The following is a 20,956-nucleotide window of genomic DNA, read 5'->3' on the forward strand; positions in this document are numbered from 1 at the left end:
TAGAAAATGGGCAAAAGACCTGAATAGATGGTTTTCTAAATATGATATGATACTCAAATGGCTAATATATGAAAAGATGCTCAGCAGCACTAATTACCAGAAAAATGTACATCAAAACCACAGTGAGATATCACTTTACACTCATTTGCATGGCTGCTGTCAAAAACCAGAAAATAACAAGTGTTGGTGAGGCTGTGGAGAAATTGGATCCCTTGGGCACTGTTGGTGGGAATGTGAAATGTACAATCACTATGGAAAACAGTATGGAGGTTGTCAACAATGTAAAAATAGAACTACCGTATGATCCAGCAACTTCATTTCTAGATATATACCCAAAATAATTGAGAGCAGTATCTTGAAAAGGTATTTACACACCCATGTTCATAGCAGCATTATTCACATAGGCCAAAAAGTGAAAGTAACCCATGTATTCCATTCATTGATGAATAAATGGATAAACAAAATGTGGTATATACAAACAATGGAATATTATTCTGCCTTAAAAAGAAAGGAAATCCTGTTACATGCTACAACATGGATGAACCTTGAAGACATTGTACTAAGCGAAATAAGCCAGTCACTCACACACAAAAATACAGTAGGACTCCACTGATCTCTGGTATCTAAAGTAGCCAAATTCATAGAAACAAAGTAAAATGGTAGTTACCAGGGGCTCGGGGGAGATGAAAAGGGGAGTTGTTATTTAATGGTTATAAAGTGTCAAATTTCAAAGATGAAAAAGTTCTGGACATCTATTTCACAACAATGTGAATATACTTAACACTATTATGCCGTGCAATTAAAAATGCTTAAAATAGTAAATCTTACACAACATCTTTTTAACACAACAACAAAAAAAGAAGAAAGTTAAATGAGGTGCATGTGAAGGACTTAGGAGGGTGCTTGGCATGTAACAAATGTACATTAAATACTAGCTAGTAGCTATTAATGGGATTATCAAATGCTACCCTTCCAAGACAATTCCTTCCCTTCCATCCTCTCCTCAGCCTTTTCCCCACAGATACAATGTTATTTTCCAATCTGTGCTTATATTCTGTCCTGTTTTATAGCTTACACTTTTGTACTGTCAATGCAGGAAGAGTGGATTATTCACCATTGTGTTCCCTCCTGGGTCCTACCTGGTGACATGCATATAGTAGGTCCTCACTTATTTAGAAGTTACATTTTTTTCTCTTTTCACTATAAGTACTGTACATCATTAATATAGAGAATGTGGACAATAGTAAAATAGAAAATGGGGGAAAAAATCATCCCAAATCCTATCACTTGAAAACAATCAGAGTTAATATTTCTTTTTTCAGTAAATACTTCTTGAATTAAACACTTAAAATAAGATGCTAATTTGCCTTAAAAGAAAGGTAGGATATGGATATAAGTTTGGAAATTATCTTCCTTGGGGGTATTTCAGGATAGGATGAGGCACCTGGTAGCCAAGAGCTTGATGGGGAAGTTGAAATAAAGGAGATCATATAACTATGATAACACAAATATAGTTCTTTTATTCAGTATATAATGTATGTAAGTCAGAGATTATTTACCTAATTAATGAGGGAACAAGTAGGATGATAAAGCTGATTCAAAAGAAGATATACAAGATGAATACATACTTAGAAAGAGATAAGATGTTGAAACCACCAAGTTCCAAATGTAGATATGAAACAAAGCAAAAACAAAAGCAATACAACTATAGCCTCTACGGTTATCTGTTCTACTCAACAAAAATGATTCACATCCTCTAGTAGACCAAATCATATGCAACTTAGTTAGTTAATATCTAACTTTAGGGGAACTGGATGCAAATCAATAGCCAATTGTGCCAGACAAAGTTCCTATCCTACAGTGTCACAGGACCTGGGGTAGACCTATTGGACAGCTCTCCACTATGACATTGAAAGGCACACAGTCATTCATCCTCTTGCCTTATTTCTGAAGTTTTGATAATTTTTCTATACTGGGAGCCTCAAGTTATTGAATAATTATTACTAACAAATATCAAACATTTATCATGGACCAGGATTGTGCTAAATGCTTTCCATGCAATATCTCACTGAATTCTCACCACAACCCTGGAAGTAGTACTATCATTATCTGCTTTTACAGACTCTTCAATAGAAGTCTCAGAAAGGTCATTTCCGCGAGGTTATACGGGTGAGAAAGTAGCAACCCAGCCTCAGTTTCAGCCCTGTCTACCCATCCCTAATTATTAATACAACAGGAGTCTCCACGGTGGGATGAAGGCACTGCAGAGACAATATGAGAGAAGGCATTAGGGTGTAGAGAAAAAAGAGTAGAACTTCCACTGAGGGTGACTTAAACTGCTATTCTTTATATTCCCCATTACAGGTATGATTTAAGATGTATATATTAATATATGAGGGTATCTTAGTTTAGTCCTGCTACTATAACAAAATTCCACAGACTGGGTAATTTATAAACAGAGTAAATGTAACTTACAGTTACGGAGGCTGGGAAGTTCAAAACCCAAATGCCCGCAGGTTCAGTGTCTGGTGAGGGCCCAGTCTTTACTTCCAAGATGGTGCCTTCAATGCTGTCTTTTCCAGAGAAGACAAACACTGTGTCCTCACATAGTGGAAGGGCGCAAGAGCACAAACAACCTAGTTAGTTTCCTCTAACACTTTTATAAAGTTCTAATGCCATTGGTGAGGGAGGAACCCTCATAGACTAATCACCTCCTAAAGGCCCTATCTCTTAATACTGTTGTTTTGGGGATTAAATTTCAACATTCATTTTGGAGGGGATGTAAACTTTCAAGCCAAAGCACAGAGATACATGGATAAACATACATGTGACAATCAAAAAATCTTGGAGCCTTCTGCTGTAAAGCCTTTAGTTCACTGAGGCTGTGATTTACTCACATTTTCACATCTGCTACTTGGCATTTCTGACTCACTTCTCTAACCTTACTCATCTTGTTTTCTTAAAACATTTAAGATTTTGATATCCAGCTGTGTGGATTGAGAGCCTCACACCTCTTCCTTGCAGTGCGAGGCGGATAGAGCATTTTCATTTCTAGAGACATTAGGAGATGCTGGGAGGCAGCATTGTTGTCCTTCTGTGCCCTGGCTGGGAAGTCCTGGGGAAGGCAAATCCGCTTTCCCATTCCTTTTTGTCCCTGGCTCTGGGCTTTGTGAGGGGGAGGGAAGAGAGGTCTACCATGAAATAGAGAGTGGTTTACACAACGTAATTCTCAAATTTTCACACAGTGCTTTCAGAAATCACATTGGTGGGTGGCTGAAGTGATCTGAAGATGAAAGAAAGCAAATAGCTCAGGTCCTAGCCTTGGAAAAACCAAAGAGCAATGCAAGCTTGATACAGAGTCCACAGGAATTAAGGAGATTTGTTTCTGAAGCAAAGTGCCAGGATTCTCCCCAGTGCCAAACAGAGGAAATGCTTGGCATTTCTGGAGCAAAGCATGCCAAGTGTGCTGTAACATCAGTATTATTGGGCATTTTTTGAAATTACTAGTTACACTTACTTGAATAAATGCTCCTAAATGCAATTAATGTTTTATATGTTAACTTCATGGATGAGCTAAGAAAACTACTCATTATCTTGTCTCTCTAAGAGATACTACAAAGCAATATGCACATACTGAGAGGCTTTGTGTTGTTGCCACAGTTGTAGGAGACAAACAAGGAGAGACCAGAGCTCCCTGGCCCAGCTAGGGATGTCCCTTCAGCTCCCCAACACCCACACACAGACTGCCTCATGCATAGCCCTTGCCCCAACTTGGAAGCCCCCGTTGAGAAGCTGTGTTTGGTTAAGTTGGGAAGTGCAGCCTCCTGCCTGGTCCCAAATGCACCCCCAAAAGCAGACGACCTTCATGGACCTCCCCAAAGGTGGATGATAGCACAAAAGTAGAGTCTGATCCCAGGAAAAAAGGAGGAAGCCTCCAGAAATAGTGTGGCTTTGACTTTCAACCTCCCACTGCAGCTCTCCTCAAAACAATCCTCATCGTTTTTTTTAGAAGGATGAGATAAGCTCACCAGATAATTTCCCCTGGGCTTCCCTCTTCAGGATTATAAGGAGACTCCAGAGTGGATTGTGGGTACTGAGTCTCAGCTCCCCTTTGCAGAGAAGATTTACCATTTGCTTGACAATTCGTTGTGCCAGGTACTGCACTTAGAAAGCTTCACTCCTTTGCATAGCCACTAGCAGTGGCTTGTACTACCTCCTTGTGAGGTCCCTTGTCAGCAGCATAGCATAATTTGGGGGATTGTTAGCTATGTAGAACCTCGCCTGGCCCAAACCCTACTGAAACAGAATATGCATTTGAATTAGATTCTTCAGGTGATTTGGAAATGCATTCGTTGGGAAGCACTGATTTGAACTGTTTGAGAAATTCAACTTTATTTAACGGATCTGAGATCAAATTCCAGCTCCACCACTTGTGTGACTTCAGCAGAATCACCCAGCTAAACCACTCTTGAATTTTTCTTTTTTTTTTTCTGAGACAGAGTCTCGCTCTGTCCCCCAGGTTGGAGTGCAGTGGCACGATCTTGGCTCACTGCAAGCTCCGCCTCCTAGGTTCAAGCTATTATCCTGCCTCAGCCTCCTGAGTAGCTCGGACTACAGATGTCCACCACCATGCCCAGCTAATTTTTGTATTTTTAGTAGAGACGGGGTTTCACCATGTTGGCCAAGATGGCCTTGATCTCCTGACCTTGTGATCCACCCGCCTCAGCCTCCCAAAGTGCTGGGATTACAGGCATGAGCCACCGCGCCTGGCCTGAATTCTTGACTTGCAGAAACTATGTGAAATAATATTTATTACTGTTTTAAGTTACTGCAGTATAGGATTATTGGTTATGGCACAATAGGCAATTAATATGCCCACTATAGTAGCCAAATATATATACAGTCTTTCCCAATAAAATTTTTCATACCTAAGATCAATCAAAACAAATAAAAAGAAGGAAATAAAATTCTCTTTCACTGGCACTTGATAAAGCATTCCAACAGTTACAGAAAAGCATAAAGCACACAGGTCCAAGATAAAAAATGTTAGCAGAGGGGACATATCCTTTCCATGTCCCCTTAGTTTTCCATCGAAGGGTTTGATTAACCACTCCATTCAGGGAGGGTTCCCTTAGCGTTTTCTTCCAGGAGCATCTTTATGTCCCTTCACACTCTCATCCCTGGGGGAGCCAACTTAATGGAATGCTGCATTTGGGAGAAGAGACTGAGAACACTCAGTTCTGTCTGGTCCTCCCAGCTACAGAGGGAGGCCGATTCTGCAACTTCACACATAAGCTTATGGAAATGGCCCTTGCAGGGAAGGCCTGCAGTGGTCCAGCACGTCCAGAGAATCTGTGCAGGGTCTTAAATTGAGTAGAGTGTTAGGACCCATGTGTTCACATGCTTAAGCCATGTCATCCAAGCCGGCTTTTATCGGTAGCAACATGTCACTTTGATTTTTTGATTTGGGGTTTTAAATTTAAGTCTTTAATCCATCTTGAGTTAATTTTTGTATATGGCGTAAGGAAGGGAAACAATTTCAAATTTCTGCATATGTGTATCAGGTCTCTTTAAACTGTTTTCTCAACTAATCCTAATTCATTCCCATGAGGTACATCATTGTCCCCATTATGTAAAGTAAGAAACTGAGATCCGTAAGTGTACATTCATTCTTTCAACAAATACTTATTACGTGCCAATAATGTACCAGGAACTGCTCCAGACAATACATCAAAATGATGCCTCTAGGTGAATGAGCTTGCCTAAGTCACAAAGTGGTAAGAAAGAAAGGAGCCTGGACTCAACTTCCGACTGACTCACCCTGCACTTTCCTGAGCAGCTGACTGTCACACAGCTGGGAGGTTCAGGCCGGTACAGAACAGGCACCAGGCAAAAGGTTTCATGTTTCATCTTTCATTCAACCCTCAGCCTTCAGGGGGCGCTAGTCACATTGCATCATTCTACCTGAATATGTCCCCAGAGTTGAGCAAGCCCTGCCTTTTCTGTCACTGCCATTTTACAGATGGGGAAACCAAGGCACATGGACGGTCCTAGGATCACAGAAACAGCAGGTACCTGCCAAGCTTCAGGCTGTTTTGTAATCTTTGTGAGGACAAGATGTCCATTTCTGTGTAGGCCATTGCTGTATATGCTACAGGTATTTGAGCCACAGTAAACGATGGCTGAGCAGTGCCTGGCAGGGCCCTCCTGAGGGAGTCAGTGACCTTAGAAACCAGGGCAGGTAGCGAGTCTCATAGTTGTGGGTTCCAAGCAGATGCCAACCCTAAGCATGGGGTGATTGTGCATCTTCATGATTATATTTAGCTTGTATTGCATCACACACCCAACCAAACCTATTAAAACATAGTGTCTGCATCTAAAGAACTAACAAGATGAAAAACCAGGGAGAAAATGATGTGTACCAGGAGGAAGGGAGTGAGTCTTTCCTTTCCATGCTGTTTCCAGGTTTGCACTGAGAACTGATATCAGATACGGAATCAATACTTAATGCTTTTTGTTTTTACTACCCAGTAGCTTCAGTGGAAAGACATGGCCTGATAATGTGGACCTCTGTCCACTGATTGCTTGGGTACATCAACACGTGAATGGCCAGCAGCCTTGATCAGGCGGGACCCCAGCCTCATTCACAAAGTTTAGAACTCTGGATCTGGATGTGCATCAGAAGGACCCAGAGAGCTTGTTAAAGCATGAATTGCTGAGCCTCATCCACCGAGTTTCTAATTCTTTGCCTTTCTAACAAGATCCCACTTTATGCTGATGCTGTCCATCCAGGGACCATGCTTTCAGAACCCCTGGTATCCAACAAGGTAGTTCTGTGGATGCTAGAATGGGCCCAAATCCAAGAAATATGACTGTTGAGCAATAAAGAGCAAGAGTGGGCAGGGTGGCGCGGGTAGTCGGGGAAGAGTTTCCTACTATTTTGTAGAGAAAATGGGTTGGCATAGACATTGTAGCTTGTACATGCATTGACTATTTCTGGATGGTTACAAAGAAAATGTGAATATAGTTCTCTCTTAGTATATCTAAGGGATTGTTTCAAGGACCCCGCATGTATACTCAAATCCTCACACTCTTCAAGTCTCGCAGTTGGCCCTGCAGAACCCTACTATACCAAAAGTCAGCTTTGTATACACTCACATTTCTAATCCCACAAATGCTGTATTTTTGATGCGCTCAGTTTGGGTGAAAAAACATCTACATATAAGTAGATTCACACAGTTCAAACCATGTTATTCAAGGGTCTACTGTAATTGCTGCCTCAGGGGACTGAGGGATAGGGGAGTGCTATGTTGGTTGTTCTGTGGGTCCTGCCCCAACCCCACACCACCCCAGATCACATTCCTGCCCTCCTCTCTGCCCTGTTCAGAGTGTCCTCCAAAGCCTCCATCACCCTTTTTCCTTGGGGTTGACTTCCTCTTGGGTTTGACCAATGGGATGCACCAGCAAAATATCTGAGAGTGAGAAAGACAAGCGATTCCTTCCATGCTCCCTCCCTGCTTTGGTGCCATGTCTCACAATAGCTGTGTCTGTCCACGACTAGGTCCTCCAAGGCTCCGACTCTCACTGGGCTCCACTAACACTCTTTCCTTCCTCAGGCTGTTGCCAGTCTCTGGGGCCTCCACATCTCTTGTTTTTCCCCCTTAACCCTGCACCTCTGTAAGCAGTCCCTTCAGTAAAGGCTCTTAATTTGAAGCTTCTGGAGGTAAATTTGGTTTTCTGCTAGGATCCTGACCGATAGATGTGGGAAACTTACTATTTGCTGTCTATCCTTTTGTATCATTTAAACACTTTGACACCAGGTGTGGTGGCTCACATCTGTAACCCCAGCACTTTAGGAGGCCGAGATGGGAGGATTGCTTGAGGCAAAGAGTCAAGACCAGCCTGGGCAACATAAAAAGACCCTATCACTAAAAAAAAAAAGAAAAGAAAAAAAAAAAGAAACCTGGGATGGTAGCACACACCTGTAGTCCTGGCTACTCTAGAGGCTGAGGCAGGAGGATTGTTTGAGGCCAGGAGTTTGAAGCTGCATGAGCTATGATCATGCCACTACACTCCAGCCTGCATAACAGAGCAAGACTCTGTCTCTAAAAAAACACAATAAATACTTTGCCCTGTGTTTGGAATATCTGTTTGAAAAATATAAATAATAAAAACTAAATAGTGGAAATGCAAATTCGATCTCAATCTAGAACAGTAAGTTTCAAAGAGAATCACTGAAGAATTGGTTTTCTTCAGCACTTAATGTGCCTTCATCTTGTTTGGCTTTAGTCTGATGCCAATCATGAGTTGTTATTTATCTTCTCATGTTTCAGCCTGTCAGTACAGCTAAACTGAAAACTCCTGGAAGACAAGAACCATAGCTGATGCCTCTTTGCAGGGCACATAGTGTCTAGGTAGCCAAGGCATAATATGGTAGAAAGAAATTTTTTAGTATTACACAGACTGAATTCAAATTACATCTATACCATTTGCTTGTTTTGATTCTTCCAGACTCCTGTCTCTCCTGGGTACCTTAGGGGACTCATAATATCACAGAAAATGTTTATACTGTTTGGGCATGGCCTCTTGAATGCCATAAATATTAAAACTTTAATGTCATTTCATGACCCTGAGAAGTAAACCATTAAACTCTTAGTTGTTTTCATACCGGTATCTGTGCAACATCCGCCCTTACCCCATGCCTGAGCTGTACCCAATCTCTGGCTGGAGTAGGAGGGGAACAGGAGCCAAACATTGGAAAAGGCTTGTACCTAAGGCATGAAACTTAGATGACACAAAAATTGTAAATAATGATTTTGAAAGCTTAACATCTATTTAGCAAGAATAATGATTTAAAGTGGGAAGCTGCCAGATGGTGCGCACTGTTAATAATGCCCATCTGTGAGCCCTATCATGAATTATAAAATTGATTTGGAGAAGAACATCGCCTGCTGTTTACCCCAGGTGCCAAAAATGTCTCTTTATAGCTCAAAGGGTCAGGAATGTGTGAGGCAGGCTGAGGTGCACATTGCTTAATAGTATACGATATTTTTACATAATAATAGAAAACAACAAGAAAAGAATGCTATATTTTTAAGGTTATAAGATATTTGTGGCATCCAGGAGACCATGTCAGAACTTTCTGCTTCACATGCAAGCCTGCTTCCAGGAGCATGGAAGAGCCTGACGGTAGGCAGGACTTCTGTCTCCAGTGTTGGGTCTGAATAACTCCTGACCTCTGCCCCAAGTCTGGTGGCCCCAGCTTATCTGAGTCTCTTGATCCTCTTCTGGGATCCTGATGAGGGCTTCAGATTCTCTCACATTACAGGTCAGTTTGCTGCTGCTTCTCCACTTTGCCCCTGCAAACGCTCCATCCCACTGATGTCACAGCTGCAGATAATTTGAGTTTTCCGACCTTCCCCCTTGGGACCAGGTGAGACTGACGACCCCCACCTGGATTTTCTGACTGAAAAGGGAACTAGACCCTGAGCAAGTTACTTATGCCTTGAAGGCCCAGCATCTCAGTATCTTCATCTGTAATGATACATCACAGAGGAGTTCCTGTAAAGATTGATGTAAAGTGCTCAGTGGAGGCTGGTAATGAGACTAGAGTAAACCAAACCTAAACCACAGCCCCAAGACAGTCCACTAGCTCTTCCCTACACCCCCAGCACACTCTTTCCTTTGCTTTCTGTCTCACCTGCAGTGAATGCCCCCTTCCTACTCTCCACAAAGTCCTAAGTCAACACTTTCCCTGTGAAGCCTCTAAACCATCCTCCCCCACCATGGTCTTTCCTCCCCAGAATCGCTGTGGGTATAATGTCCACATGATTAGATATTGCCTTATGCTGTTCTCAGCTATTCTCCTGTGTTTATCTTGCCTCTGATATAGATTACAAAACCCTGTAAGAGCCATTCCTTCTATGTCTTTGCACATTCTCCCATGATGTGTCTTATATAGAGCTGGGGAGACAGAGGGAGCTTAATTATTCCTATTCCTGCATAATGTATCTTGTCCTGTATCAGCAATTCTTAACCCTCATAGTGCATCAGAATCACCTGGGGAACTTTGCAATATGCTAATTCTCAGGCCCCCTCCCAGGGATCCAGTTTCCATTGGTCTGGAATAGAACCCACCTATGGGTGCTTGTTTAGAAGCTCCCCAAATGATTCTAATGTGATATGCAGCTAAGAGCAAGCACCACTGCACCATATTAGCCAGGATGACTTTGTCCTCAGCTGTACTTAATTCCCTATGCCATGTCAATTTGTCTTCTGGCTGCACTTTCTCCATTTAAAAAATCTCAAATTATATCTTACAAGTTAAGTTACAATCCTCAGCTACTTTCTGATATAATACACAAGAAATCATCTTTAGGCAAGTGAATATTTTCTGCCATTACCTCATTGGGCAGAGAATCAAGTGGTAAAAAACCCAGCCGAGTAATCCCCTTCAAGATGAGACTCTCATTAATCAATGATCCCTTCTGCAAGCCCCTGTGTGAAGCCAGCAGTCACTATTTGTGACTTCCTTCCCACAAATGTATCAGACGGGAGAGCCAGCAAACAATGACTAAAGCTGTGCTTATGTATTGGGGTGACCTATAAGTTATAAGAGAAAAGGAAAAGGAGCACAAAGCAAAGATGATGAATTAATGAGGCTGCTGTGACAAAATGAGTTAATGGCAAATATGTAAAAGTGAATTCATGAGACTTTGATGGTGTTTACAAGTTTCATTTCTCTTGAATATCTCAATGAATTCAATATCTTCTGAAAAACTTTAAAAAACATTATCCTTTGATGACTTTCTGCTAACGACAGGAAAAGCAACCTGAGGAATATTATTCTTATTTGCCTCTTTTTGGCTTTCTACAGTTTTAATTACTAGGTGAAGTAAAACCATGAGGTGAAAGGAAAATAACCCAACAACCCACAGAACTCTTCAGCAGCCAAGGTGCTTTTAAATGCAAATTTTTATAAGATTGTTAAAACAAAGAAAAGAAGGAAACTGTGAGGAAGTGTACACTATACCCACAAATTTGTCTTCAAATTATAATATTTTTCAAGGTTTTCCAAGAGGCACCAATGAGTTTTTAAATATTCTGTCAGATTCATTTTCTCCACAGTCACTTTAAAAAGAGCTCCGTTTACCTGCTTAGAACGAAGAGAGCTTTTATACTTTTTTATAAACCATGGAGCTGCTTTACTGAGGATCTACCACTTCAACTTTTTCTCTATGGTGTACAGTTAAACTAGATTCTAGAATTCAATAATTTACTTCTGCATCTACCCACTCATTCTTTTCATGACCAAAATTTTTATTATTCATGAATCTTTGGTATTGAACAGGTTACTTTTTTACTTGAAAATCATTGCATGACATTTTAAAAAATAAAATTTGCCATTTTTTTCTTCTTGATAATTCAACAGAGAGGCCCACTGGGTGATACGTGCAGTATATATATTTTTGCATATTTTAATTCCTCCCTCTAAAATATGAACAGAGGCCAAGGATCACCAACAATAGAAAAATCCTCCAATATACAAGAAAGTGACACCGGAACAAGTATGCAGACTATGGGAATGTATATGAATGACATAATGAAGTGAGAAGAAGAAAGTATAGAAACAATTTTAATTTATATCCTATGGGAGAAAAGAGAAGTTGTTTGTATTCACTAACCAAGTCAAGCCTAGGAAAAAAGATACTTTCCAATAATAAGGAAAAGCTCATAGAAATTTAAACTATGATAGCCAAAATAAAATCTCAGTGATTATTATCACTAAAAATGAGATGAAAAAGTCAAGGGCAGAATGATAAAGTCAAGAAAATCTACTATAAGTAGAACAAAAAGTAGCAAAGAAATGAAATAAAAGAGAGAAAGAAAAGTAATAACCCAGGAGGTCCAACAGTCACCTGTAATCCAGAAAGGGAAAATGAGGGATGTGTGGGGCTGAGATGGAGGAAATTGTAGACATTTTTCAGAACTTAAGGATGTGAGTTTTGGATGGAAAGGGATGGATCCTGGAAAGTCCATCATGGCGAGAAAAAGAAAAAAGACCCAAACTAAGGTTGATCATTTAAAAATTCTAGAACACCAGGGACAAGAAAAGATCATAAAGCTTTTGGTGATTATTTCAAAATAGACTTCAGCTTTCTCAGCAGCAACACTAGATAGTAGAAGACAATGGGGGCCCCAGCACAATGGTGGCTCACGCCTGTAATCCCAGCAGTTTGGGAGGCTGAGGTGGGTGGATCACTTGAAGTCGGTTCAAGACCAGCCTAGCCAACATGGTGAAACCCCATCTCTACTAAAAATATACAAATTAGCTGGGCAAGGTGCAACAAACCTGTAGTCCCAGCTACTCAGGAGTCTAAGGCAAGAGAATCACTTGAACCTGGGAGGTGGATATTGCAGTGAGCTGAGATCGTGCCACTGCACCCCAGCCTGGGCAACAGAAAAACAAAAAAGAAGATAATGGATAAATACCATAAAAATTCTAAGAGTACTCAAAAATTTAACTCTTATCCATCCTTTCTTAGGAAAACATCAAAGAATACAGATACCAGCAAAAATAGAAAATAAACTAAGAAATACAAAGTCATTGAGTGGAAGAAACAAGGGATTCTTCATAAAAGAATGGTGATAGGAAGTCCCAGAAAGTTGCTCCCTATCCTTGCCAACACTTGATATTGTCAGTTTTTTGTTTTTTGTTCTGTTTTTATCCTCACCATCCAGTTGGCGTGTACTGGCATCTCATTATGGTTTTTTATTTGCATTTTTCTGATAACTAATGGTGCTAGGCACATTTTCATTTGTTTATTGACCACTTGGGCATCTTCTTTTTGCCTGTTCAAGCCTTTTGCCCATCCTTCAAATGTTGCTGTCTCCTTTTTCTTATTGATTTGTAAGAATTCTTGTATATCTTCTGGATATGGGTCCTCTGTCAGGCTTGCCCCATATTCTGTTAAAGGTATACGCTTTTTTCAAAGTGTGAATTATTAGTCTTTTCCTTTATGGCTAATACTTTTAAATATTCTGTTAATATCGGAGTTTTCATTCCCAAATTGAGAACATTCTGAACATGCTTTTTGTAACGTTTTAAAAATTTACCATTGTATCGCAAAGCATTTGATGTCATTATATTTCTGAAAGAACATTTTTTTAAATAGCTACATATTATTTCCATTATATGGATGTATTATTCCTTAAATAACACTTACTGTTGTACATTCAGATTGTTTTAGAGCATTACTTCAGTAAAATTATAAAATTAATAAATGTGCTATAAATTAAAAACCTAAGATTTTTAAATGCAAGTTTGACTGTTTCCAATCTTCATTACCCAGTGAGTATATATTGAGTACCTAATGTTTCCTCTGCATTGTGCTGGAGATTCTGGAGGATATAAGAGAACGCATAAGGTGGGCCCTGTCCTTAAGGAGGTGACAATATATTTAGGGGTCTCAAATGTCACCTGTTTAGCAATTCCTTAAGGAATAATTGATAACTCAACTAACTGTTAATAGCTATATTTGAAATAGTAAGAAAGTTAGGGGAAAGCAAGATGGGAGTGTACTAAAATAGCTGGCTTCAAGCAGAAACGGGTCTTGAAGGGTCTTCATATGTTGGGGTTGAGTACTTCGCAGAGTGGGGACTGCATGATCAAAGGTGTGGAATCAGAAGGAGTAAGAAGGGCATATCCGAAGGGCAGAAAGGAGTTGCTCTAGATTGAAAGTTAGGGTATATGTGGACAAATTGAAGGAAATAAGAATGGATAAGTAAGATGAAACGACATTAATGAGGGCTTTGACATGAGGAATTTGGATCCAATCCCATAGGCTCACTGCAGCTGGGGGTGAGGTGGCAGGGAGCCAGGCCATTGAATGGCAGTTTCCATAACAGCCTTCAGGTGAGTGGGAGGGTAGGCAGAGTGGAGTTAGAAGACAAATTAAAATGGATAGGACTTGTCCAAAAGGCAGGTGATGTTATCTTCAAGATTTACAGATAATACAATTTTTTAATGAAACAGAAAACTAGATATTTACTCCATAGTCTCTTGTTTCTCTCTAAATAATATCTTGGGTTTTTTAAAGTGGCATTTCAAAAACAAAGTATCTTGACAATCGTTATTAGAGCCACTAACAAGTGTTCTCTCTAAAAAGAAAAAAAAAACCTTTCTATACACAGGAATAGTGTGATTCTGTCACTATTTGGCAGTAAAAGGCAAATAGAATTCATTGTACGTGGTTTGGGGTTTTACTTACATGGAGAAACATTAGAACATAGCGGCCTGGGTTCAAATTCCAGCTATGCCATGTTAGAGAAGTCATTTAATCTCCCTAAACCTCACTTTCCTCTCTGCAAAATGGGTATAACAATAATTAGAAAAATGCTTGACACATAATAAATGTTAACTATGATTATCCTGGTCTCTGAGGTAGATGTTATCATTTTTGTAGATTAATTGATCAAAATATTGCCTATATAGAGATAATTTATATTGGAAAAATACTGTCATTTATTACAGTGGTAAACAAAGGGTTACAGTTTGTTGTAAGAAATAAGTAATGAACAATGGGAACTTTCATCAAAACCACTAAGGACAAAGTACCATTCCTCGGCTCTGCATCTATTATAACCATAGTATTATTAATAGTAATAAAGTGCTTGGTTTCTATAGAGCCTAAGACTTGGAAACAAAGCCAAGCGACATATGTATATATTTATTTAATTGTGGGAGACCCAGCAACATTTGGCGGCAGGCGCAGTGCTCCACTCAGTGGGATGAAATGCGTGCTTCATGCCAGCTTCTTTAGAGGGACTGTTATTCATCACAGCTGTAATGTTCCCTTCAGAGAGCTCCCACCGGAATGGAAAAGGCGCACTGGCAATTTATATACAAAAGCCAACCCACGTTTGGCTTTGAGAATTCACTGGGAAAACTGTATGCAGTCTGCTAGTTATTCACGGACATGCTCTGATTTCTGATGGAAGTGCTGTGGTTTCATTTTGTTATCATCACAGTAAAATTAGAAAGCAGCAAAGAAAAATTAAAGGACTAGCATGTAGACATCTTCTAGCTGACAAAATGTTATATGGTAAGTTTTCAGAGTTCAGTGGCCGTGTAAAAATAGTCATAATTGGCACGGCCCTGTGTTTGGAGTGTGCACCCTGGCATTTGCCCCTACTATCCAGCCCTGCCCCCACATCCCCTTGATGAAGTTACACAGTTACCCTCTTCCCTAGGAACATGGAACAAGCCTGCAGAGACACGGCAACACCCTGCCTCTCAAAACAGTGCCATTTATGTGAAATATATTGGGACATCTCTTAACATCTAATGAATATAAATTTCTTTACAGTTGACTCTTGATTCAAAAGGACTAATATCTACAGTTAACCCTGCAGCTAGAATAGTTCTCTACCGCTTATTGGAATAGATGTCTAACTCCAAGATTTCTTTCCAAATAATATATTATTTCACATCACCAGAGGTGTGATCTACTATTGTAAAAGCACGTTCACATCTACCAACACATCTGATCTTCACAAGAAATGTGAGAGGGAGACAAGGCAGGTACCACAACACTCATATTACAGATGAGGACACTGAAGTCCAGGAAGATTCACTAATTTGCGCCAAATCTCACAACTAGGAGGGGCAGTAGTGGGGCTCAAATCCAGTGACCAGTAAAGGGTTCTGTCCAACACTTTATACCACTTTCCTGAAATGGTTTTTATTTTGCAAGAGAAATAGGGCTTCATCTCCTGCAATGATGAGTTAAATCTCAATTTATTTAAATGACAAAGAATAAAAATAAGTAGTTTCTTTTAGTCCCAACCAGAAAAGCAAGCATGATACTGGATTGTTTAAGTATGAAATATATGAGAATGTGTTGCTGTCATTTTGTTGGTTGCTTTTTTTCCCCCACGGAATCAGTTCTGTACTCATTTTAGTTCAACCAGCATTGGACTGGGCAACCACTATATAGCAACCGATATGTTCTGGCTCTTGTCCCAACAGTCCTTTGTGGACACAGACAAGTAAATAGATAACACCTCACAGTATTCTGAGTCCTATGATCGAGAAGTATGCACCGGCTGCTAGGAGAGCCCAGGGGAGGCAGTGTCAATTAAGAAAGGCTTTCTGCAAGGGGAGACATCTAAGATTAGTTGGGAAGGATGAGTAGGAGTTCTTCAAACAACGAAGGGTGGAAGGAAATTCCAGGCAAGTTCAGAGATGTGGAGATTGGAGACAGCAATGATAAACACAGTTTCTGCCAAGGGGCACAGTTTCTGGAAAGTAGCGGGGAGGGCCATTTTAAAGGGGAATGGCGTGTAATCATAATATTCACTAACGTTCACATAGTGCTTGCCATGTACCAAGCTATATTCTAAGCACTTTACATATACAAATGCATTTAATCCTCACAGCCACCCTGGGGGGTAGGCGAAATTATCACCCCCAATTGCAACAAAGAATTGAGGCACAAAAATGTGAAGCAACTTGGTCAATATTTCATGGCCCATGCTTTCAACACTGTGCTATTAGACTATCTTTCAAAAATGTGTGTGTGTGTGTGTGCGCATGTGTGTGAAAGAGAGAACACGAAAAACTCCAAAGACAGAAAGAAAGATGACCAAAGTTTGGGGAAACATAAATTTTAAAAAATTAAACCAATGGACGGGCTTTATTCTAGAGAAGAGGGCTGAGAAGGCAGCATGAAGAAAATGGGCCTCAGTAATATTAAGGAGCCTGTATGTTAAACTCAAGTAAGAATTTTCTGCTGATTAGAAGTAAGCTAAGTCAGACGCGTGTCACTCAGGGAAGCTGCCAACTCTACTTCCTGTGGGTTGTGCTCCTTGGAAATGTTTTGAATTGGTCTGAATCCTGCCAGCTGACTTGAGCAGGATGTGAAGAAGACACACAAGTTTGTTGGAATGTGTAAACTCTTTGAGTGCACATGTTCGATAAATATTAATTGATGGCAAACCAAATTTAGTGCTACAGCTAAGATCAGTAGCATTAATTGAGAACACTTCTCATGTTATGCATAGTTGTTATGTTTCATGGCCAAACAGGTAAAAATTCTATGAGGAAAGTTTTGCATTTTCTATCTTCTCCTTTTTAAGGACTTTGGTATAGATAAGCTATCACTGGTTATTAAGAAGTTCAATGTTCAATGTGCAATCCACTTCTGGCAAGGTGAAAAGAACTTTGTGATATTAGTTTAATTACTAATCTTGTCCCCATTTCATCTTGTTTTTTCAGTGCTTATTTCCTCCCCATATTCACTATTTAAAAATAAATTATTGCAGTATATGTATCTTTGAAAATGACCACAAAGTCTTTTGAAATAAGATAGGGTATAATTAAATACACATGTAAACCAGATGTTACTTGGACCGACTACTTGCAGATTAGGTAAAAATTAGTTTATCCCCAACCTCAGGACTTCAAAGTATCCCCATGATTTCTACACTCCTGTGGGCCATGTCAATTCAGCCCCATTTATTCATTTTTTAAGTTCATTCTTTCAACAAGTATTTACTGACCCCCTACTATATCCCAGGCATTATTATAGGTAATAACAACACAATGGTGCAAAACACAGGCAAGTTCCTGTTCTGGCAGAATTTAAATTCCAGTGGGTGAGAGGAATTCAATGCAAGAAAAGAGATTTTCAGATAGTGAAAAGTTTGATGAGGAAAGTGAAACAGGATCCTGTGAGGTCCTGAGACGTAGTGAATTTCCTCTTGGGGGTTAGGGAAGTCTTCCCTGGAAGGTGGCTGCTGGCTGAGGCCTGAATGGCCAGCTTGGCAGCCTGTCGATCTGGAGGAGGGGTTCCGGGCAAAGGGAACCACCAGGGCCAAAGCTTTGAGGTCAGGCTGAGCTGGGCACATTTCAAAGGCAAGGGAGGCCTGAGTGGCTGAGATTAGCTGCACTCAGGAGAGAAGGGGTAGCTATGAGGGGTGAGCAGCTGGAAGGGGCCAGATCCTACAGGGCTTTGTAACCAGGAGAAGGAGGTGGACGTTTCTTTTAAGTGGGAGTCCTAAGGTATCTGACTGCTGATTTTTAAGAGGTCAGTGTTTCTGTTTTGTGGAGAAAAGGTTGAACAGAAGCAGAAATGAAAGCAGAACACCCATTAGGAGGTTCTTGCACTGAGAGCGAGGCTGCTTGAACTACGAGGTACTGGACATTCAGGCAGAAGTAGACGGAGGCAGTTTCCATTGTAGAGATACTGAGAGAGGCAAACCTCCCTCCTCAATCCCCCACCTACTCCCTTTGATGGCTTCTGCAAGAAACTCAGTTGAACCAACTGGAATGTTTGGAATTTTACAAAAGATTTGCAGGGCCTTGGGGAGGGGTTCACTTTGGGGAACATGTGGGTATCTTGGATACTGCTCCCTTTGTCTCACTCTGCCCTTTTTAAGGGTCCCTGGTGCCTACCCATGGCCCTCCCCTCTATGCGAATCCTCTAACATATGTAATCCTGTCCCCGCAACCAGCTTCCTCCAAGGGAGCAGCCCCTGTGCATCAGTGTCAGTTTCAGATCATTGCAAGCATATTAACTCACACGGAAATCCACCCACATTCCACATTAAATATTATTTACATGAGTTGACTTGTGGCTGACTGGATGATACGGTATTATGGTTTGCAGACATTTAATTAGGCATTTATCTTTATTTTATGATTTACTTTTCTGTTGCTGTAATCTATATATATTTTTTCAGACCTCAAACATTTTGTAGGCCGTTACAAAGCTCATGTCCCCCATGTCTGTGGGGCCTAATGATTCAAACAGCCGTGACCAGGCCTGCCTGTGTGGCCCAGCCTCGCTGGCATTCTAGTGAATAACATCATCTCCATCTCACTGCACAGAAGTATGAACTGCGGTGTCAGCAGGTTTCCATGACACCACCCGCGATGTAGAGCACACATCTCTCCCACACTCCGCTGGTTACCAGGCCCTGGCAGTGCAGACCGGGCCTCCTGGGCTGCCTTCCTCCCTCTGGCTCGCAGGTTCCTCTTCACTCCCACGCTCTGCTCCCCAGACCTCCGGCCCAGAAGGTGCGACCCAGAGCCTGAGGCAGGAGAAATTTCGAGGCAGAGACTGGATCTGAGGGTGAGGCCCAGGCCAGGCTAGAGAAAAAACACTGTGAGAAAGGACTGAGGCCCCCACATGCTGGAATCTTGTGGAAAGAGGTGAAGGCAAAGCTGGGGATGAGAGAGAAAAGAGGGAGCAGGAGCGTAGTGAGGAAATGAGGTGAGGAAACAGCTGGGAAGACAGACATGCATCTGGAAGATTCCAGAAGAGGCCATTTCATCCAGCCTTGCTCCAGCAGTTGTGTTTCAGCAGCCACACGGGACACCTAGCCTTTCCTCTGTGACATCATTCTCCATCCGTCCAGCACCTCTTGGAGATCACAAGGGGCTCTCCACATGAGGAGACTTTTGAAACTAAGAAACAGATTTGGGTGTTGCACATGTTTGCTCTGGAGCCACATTGCTTGGGCTCAAATCCCAGATCCATGGCTTCATCACCTGTGAACCTTGGGCACATTTCCCCACATGCCTGTCTCGGTTTCCTCAGCTGTGAAATGGAGTGGTAATAGTTCCTACTTTTACCGAGTCATTGTGATGTTTCTTGTGAAAGGCCTAGCATACAAAAAGCACTCCATAAATGTTTAGCTATTATTATTTCAAGGAATTGTAAAAACAGGATCACAAAGTTGTGGAATATCATTAATGTTTACATTTAATAAATTATACCCTTTAATTCAAAAAATGCAATGGCATATAACTGTGATATTTACAGGTAATATAGAAGTTAGGATTTTTTCTATATAATTAATTTATAGCACCCTAGAGGTAGGATGCTTCAATCATGGGACGTGAGTTTAGAGTTGAATGAGAAGCATCTGTGTTTTGACCATATTTATAACCTCATTTGGAAGCAACGTTAAAAGCCTAAATTTGAAGTCCTTTGTAAATGTTTGTCTCCAAGCCAAATGCTTTTCCTGGTCGCCTTCCTGACTCCTGCTCCCACCCCCAGGTTCATATCTTAAAATGATTAGGGCAGAAAAGGGTGGAGGAGTTGGAATAGACTCTACTCCCTGTCTCTCTGATTTTACCATTAGATTAACAAGGCATAAGGCCTTTATCTCTATAACTGGATGATTTATAGGTTTATATATATTACACACACAGACACACACACATACACAGAGAGAGAGAGACAGACAGACAGACAGACAGAGAGAGATATTCAGCTTAAGATGTCAGTATAGATCCTTCTGCAATTCATGAGCATGATGATGGGGTATCACATTTATGTGTGAGATGTGCCTCCCTCAAACCTTCTTCCTATAGGTTGGCACTTTGCCCACCTGACATGAAAAAAAGAAAGTCAATGTAGAAGGAGAGATAATGCAAGACTAAGACTCACTTGTTCTGTAAACAACTGAAGGCAAGCCAGTCTTTGAGAGGATGGAAGCCTGCAGGTGCTAGCCAAAAGAGAAGGGTGGGGAAGACAGGTAAACTTTCCCTACCTCACAATTTTGTTTTTACTCATTATACGCCCAATAGAAGCTGTGTGTAATACAAGTGAAAAATGAATGACTTTCTACCAAATGGCACTCTTCATGGCTGCAAACGTGACCCTAAACTACAGCAGTCTATAATGTGGCAGACTCAAGAGGGACACAAAGTCAATACTGCCCCATGGTTTCCCCTGGAAACACCAATGCCATGCATGAAGGGCTTTGTGGCTGCTAACCCAGGGAATATTGCTTGCGAACTTTAGAAACAGGAGCCGTGCCAGCTCTCAGGGAAGCTCAGATGAAAAGTCTACCTAGAGTACAGCAGACTGGCTGAACTTTCAAAGGCTCTTTTATCCTCGGGAGTCTGTGGTTTTGATGTAGAGTTGAGTATTTTTTAACTTTC

The 20,956-nt window shown here is 41.0% G+C and overlaps 1 non-coding gene across 1 annotated transcript; it reads left to right on the plus strand.

Annotated features, from left to right (window-relative positions):
* Window positions 1-20,301: 20,301 nt before the first annotated feature.
* On the plus strand, window positions 20,302-20,406 carry LOC116274048. Its single transcript, XR_004182527.1, has one exon. It is a non-coding gene; the product is annotated as a small nucleolar RNA U13 (small nucleolar RNA).
* Window positions 20,407-20,956: the final 550 nt, after the last annotated feature.

This window comes from Papio anubis, chromosome 2 (genome assembly GCF_008728515.1).
Source record: "Papio anubis isolate 15944 chromosome 2, Panubis1.0, whole genome shotgun sequence".
NCBI classification, from domain to species: Eukaryota; Metazoa; Chordata; class Mammalia; order Primates; family Cercopithecidae; genus Papio; species Papio anubis.